Source organism: Oncorhynchus tshawytscha, linkage group LG26 (genome assembly GCF_018296145.1).
Source record: "Oncorhynchus tshawytscha isolate Ot180627B linkage group LG26, Otsh_v2.0, whole genome shotgun sequence".
Classification (NCBI taxonomy): domain Eukaryota; kingdom Metazoa; phylum Chordata; class Actinopteri; order Salmoniformes; family Salmonidae; genus Oncorhynchus; species Oncorhynchus tshawytscha.
In genome coordinates this window covers 51,098,055-51,103,054 of record NC_056454.1, presented here as the reverse complement: position 1 = coordinate 51,103,054, position 5,000 = coordinate 51,098,055, and the positions used below count along the sequence as shown (strand labels likewise).

Genomic DNA, 5,000 nt, shown 5'->3' with positions numbered 1-5,000 from the left:
CTCTCCTACATCTCTCTCTCCCCTCCATTTCTCTCTCCTCCATCTCTCTCTCTCTCCCCCCTCCATCTCTCTCTCCTCCCTCTCTCTCCTACATCTATCGCTCTCCCCTACATCTCTCTCTCTCCTCCCTCTCTCTCCTACATCTCTCTCTCCCTCCATCTCTCTCCTCCATCTCTCTCCCCATCTATCTATCTATCTATCTATCTATCTATCTATCTATCTATCTATCTATCTATCTATCTATCTATCTATCTATCTATCTATCTATCTATCTATCTATCTATCTATCTATCTATCTATCTATCTATCTATCTATCTATCTATCTATCTATCTATCTATCTATCTATCTATCTATCTATCTATCTATCTATCTATCTATCTATCTATCTATCTATCTATCTATCTATCTATCTATCTATCTATCTATCTATCTATCTATCTATCTCTCCTCTCTCCCTCTCCTCTCCTCTTTCCTCCCTCTCTCTCCTCCATCTATCTCTCCTCTCTCCCTCTCCTCTCCTCTTTCCTCCCTCTCTCCTGCAGCGATCGATAGTAATGACCCTGGTGCTCATTCTAATTTCCCTTCATGATGATCACCTTCCTATTTCATCTCCATTCTGCTCTGCTACGTGGCTGGACTAGGAACACTACCAGGGTCTATATCAGCCAGGAAACACGCACACACACACACACACACACACACACACACACACACACACACACACACACACACACACACACACACACACACACACACACACACAACACACACACACACACACACACACCAGAAGTTTAATCTGCAACTCTCTCAGACTCCCAGGCCCAGTCCTCTGGGAGCAGCTCTGCTCTCTGAATCCCTGATCCCCGGGTGCGTCCTCAATGGAGCCCTAGTCCCTATATAGTGCACCGGAGAGTCCTAGTCTAAAGTAGTGCACTAGATAGGAAATAGGGTACCATCATTCAGTTCCCCATTAGTTTTTGCCGAAGCAGCAGCTATTCTTCCTGGGGTCCCCACTGATACTGTCCACTGATAGACAAGGACAGTCACACAAATTAAACACACACACAATATACAAACAACACAAATAGGCAATCATCTGTGATATAGTGTGATATAGTGTGATATAGTGTGATAGAGTGTGATATAGTGTGATATAGTGTGATATAGTGTGATATAGTGTGATATAGTGTGATATAGTGTGATATAGTGTGATATAGTGTGATATAGTGTGATAGAGTGTGATATAGTGTGATATAGTGTGATAGAGTGTGATATAGTGTGATATAATGTGATATAGTGTGATATAATGTGATATAGTGTGATATAGTGTGATATAATGTGATAGAGTGTGATAGAGTGTGATAGAGTGTGATAGAGTGTGATATAATGTGATATAGTGTGATATAGTGTGATATAATGTGATATAGTGTGATATAGTGTGATACAATGTGATAGAGTGTGATAGAGTGTGATATAATGTGATATAATGTGATATAGTGTGATATAGTGTGATATAATGTGATATAGTGTGATATAATGTGATAGAGTGTGATAGAGTGTGATATAGCGTGATATAGTGTGATAGACAAAGACATGAGGAAGTGGATGGCGGCACATTTTTTACATTTAAACTCGGACAAAACAGAGATGCTAGTTCTAGGTCCCAAGAAACAAACAGATCTTCTGTTGAATCTGATTATTAATCTTAATGGTTGTTCAGTCGTCTCAATTAAAACTGTGAAGGACCTCGGCGTTACTCTGGACCCTGATCTCTCTTTTGACGAACATATCAAGACTGTTTCAAGGACAGATTTCTTTCCATCTACGTAACATTGCAAAAATCAGAAACTTTCTGTCCAAAGATGATGGAGAAAAATAAATCCATGATTTTGTCACTAGAGTTGATTTCAAGGTTTTAATGCTAACCTACAGAGCATTACATGGGCTAGCTCCTACCTATCTCTCTGATTTGGTCCTGCCGTACATACCTACACGTACGCTACGGTCACAAGACGCAGGCCTCCTAATTGTCCCTAGAATTTCTAAGCAAACAGCTGGAGGCAGGGCTTTCTCCTATAGAGCTCCATTTTTATGGAATGGTCTGCCTACCTATGTCAGAGACGCAAACTCGGTCTCAACCTTTAAGTCTTTACTGAAGACTCATCTCTTCAGTGGGTCATATGATTGAGTGTAGTCTGGCCCAGGAGTGTGAAGGTGAACGGAAATGCTCTGGAGCAACGAACCGCCCTTGCTGTCTCTGCCTGGCCGGTTCCCCTCTCTCCGCTGGGATTCTCTAGCGCTGACCCTATTACGGGGGCTAAGTCACTGGCTTACTGGTGCTCTTCCATGCCGTCCCTAGGAGGGGTGCGTCACTTGAGTGGGTTGAGTCACTGACGTGATCTTCCTGTCCTGTTTGTCGCCCCTCTGGCTCATGCGGTGAAGGAAATCTTTGAGGGCTATACTCGCCCTTGTCTCGGGGTAGTAGGTTGCTGGTCTGTTGATAGTGTTTTGGGGTGTGTGCTTTAGACAAAGTGGGTGGGGTTATATCCTGCCTGGTTGGCCATGTCCGGGGTTATTGTCGTACAGGGCCACAGTGTCTCCCGATCCCCCTTGTCTCAGCCTCCAGAATCTATGGAGCAATAGTCAATAGTGCTGCTGCTCTAGTTTAAACTCTTCTGCCTGCGGCTATGGAACCCTGACCTGTTCCCCGGAAGCGCTACCTTGTCCCAGGCCTGCTGTTTTAAACTCTCTCTCTCTCTACCGCACATGCTATTTCGAAGTCTGAATGCTCGGCTATGAAAAGCTAAGTAAGTGACATTTACTCCTTATGTACTGACCTGTTGCACCCTCTACAACCACTGTGACTTTTATTTGACCCTGTTGCTCGCCTCGAAGCGAGCATAGAAGGCATTTAGTTTGTCAGGTAGGCTAATGTATTTGGCAGCTCGCGGCTGGGTTTCCCTTTATAATCCGTGATAGTTTGCGAGCCTTGACACATCCGACGAGCGTCAGAGACGGTGTAGTAGGATTCGTTCTTAGTACTGTATTGATGCTTTGCCTGTTTGATGGCTTGTCGGAGGTCGTAGCTGGATTTCTTATAAGCGTCCGGGTTAGAGACCCGCTCCTTGAAAGCTCTACCCTGCAGCTCTACCCTTTAGCTCAGTGTGGACGTTACCTGTAATCCATGGCTTCTAGTTGGGATATGTACGTACGGTCACTGTGGGGACGACATCGTCGATACACTTATTAATGAAGCCGTGACTGATGTGTTAAACACCTTCATGTTATCGGATGAATCAGTCTGTGCTATCAAAGGTCCGGTAGCTTTAGTCTCCGCTTCATTAGACCACTTCCTGTTTGAGTTTTTGCTTGTAAACTGGAATCAGGAGGATAGAGTTATGGTCAGATTTGTCTAAATGAGGGTGAGAGAGAGCTTTGTACGCATCTCTGTGTGGAGTAAAGGTGGACTAGAGTTTAGTCACCTGTAGTTGCACAGGTAACATGCTGATAAAAGAAAACAAGGTAAAAATGGGATTACAGTTTCCCTGCGTTAAAATCACCGTCCACGAGAAGCACCGGTGTGGTAAACAGCTACGAAAAATATGGAAAACTCTCTTGTTATATAATACGGTTTACAGCTTATTCTAACTCAAAAACATGACCTTGATAAGACGGCAGTTGTTAACAGAGATACACACCCTCTCATCTTACCCGAGGCTACCGACTGATCTTACCCGAGGCTACCGACGGATCTTACCCGAGGCTACCGACTGATCTTACCCGAGGCTACCGACGGATCTTACCCGAGGCTACCGACTGATCTTACCCGAGGCTACCGACTGATCTTACCCGAGGCTACCGACGGATCTTACCCGAGGCTACGGACTGATCTTACCCGAGGCTACCGACTGATCTTACCCGAGGCTACCGACTGATCTTACCCGAGGCTACCGACTGATCTTACCCGAGGCTACCGACTTATCTTACCCGAGGCTACCGACGGATCTTACCCGAGGCTACCGACTGATCTTACCCGAGGCTACCGACTGATCTTACCCGAGGCTACCGACGGATCTTACCCGAGGCTACGGACTGATCTTACCCGAGGCTACCGACTGATCTTACCCGAGGCTACCGACTGATCTTACCCGAGGCTACCGACTGATCTTACCCGAGGCTACCGACTGATCTTGACCAAAGCCAGAAGTATATATCCGTTCAGCCACGCCGTCGTGTAATATAGATTTTCTTTTTCAGGTTCAGTTGGACGTCTCAAACGAAGCTCGTCCAGTTTGTTCTCTAGGAACTGTGTTCGCCATCAGAACGGAAAGTAGACGCGGTTTATTTGCATTCCCTATGTTGTCTAGTTAGGATGGCGTTTCGTGTGCCTCTTTTTTACCAACTGAGGCTAACTGCGTTGCGGGATACAAACTAAACAGTCTAGTAAGTCATTTGTTTTTCAAGGAAAAGGCTTTTTCAGAAGCGTTCAAAACAACAAACTGACGTTCGACATTCAGACATTCAGCGTCGCACTCTGATGATGCATTTGGAACGCAGCCCCTGACTCTCTGCTCGCCAACCCGGGGACGTCATACTAAACATAAGAGGCGAAAACTGCAGCGTCTGTCATCTGTCAGAGAGACAGGTGTTCACGTTCCCCCTCCACCCTTCCCTTCCATCCCAAATAGCACCCTATTCCCTACATTTGACCAGTGCACATAGAGACTATATACAGTAGGTCAATAAGGTGCAATTTGCAATACAGGCTGTGTCTCTGCCTAGACGCCAGCAGGGAGACAGGCAGGTAGACACTAAATCAATGTCTAGAGGACTGCTGCTAACTGTTGATTACCCAGGAAGGACCCTCATCAATCAAGTGGCAGTTTCTGTCAGAGGAGAGTAGAGTACAGTAGAGTAGAGTAGAGTAGAGGAGAGGAGAGGAGAGGAGAGGAGAGGAGAGGAGAGGAGAGGAGAGGAGAGGAGGGAGAGGAGAGA

The 5,000-nt window shown here is 45.6% G+C and overlaps 1 protein-coding gene across 3 annotated transcripts in view; it reads right to left on the bottom strand.

The window, feature by feature from the left end:
- Positions 1 to 5,000, bottom strand: part of nrp2b (neuropilin 2b) — a 232,944-nt gene that overhangs the window by 119,724 nt on the left and 108,220 nt on the right. The window lies entirely within an intron of this gene.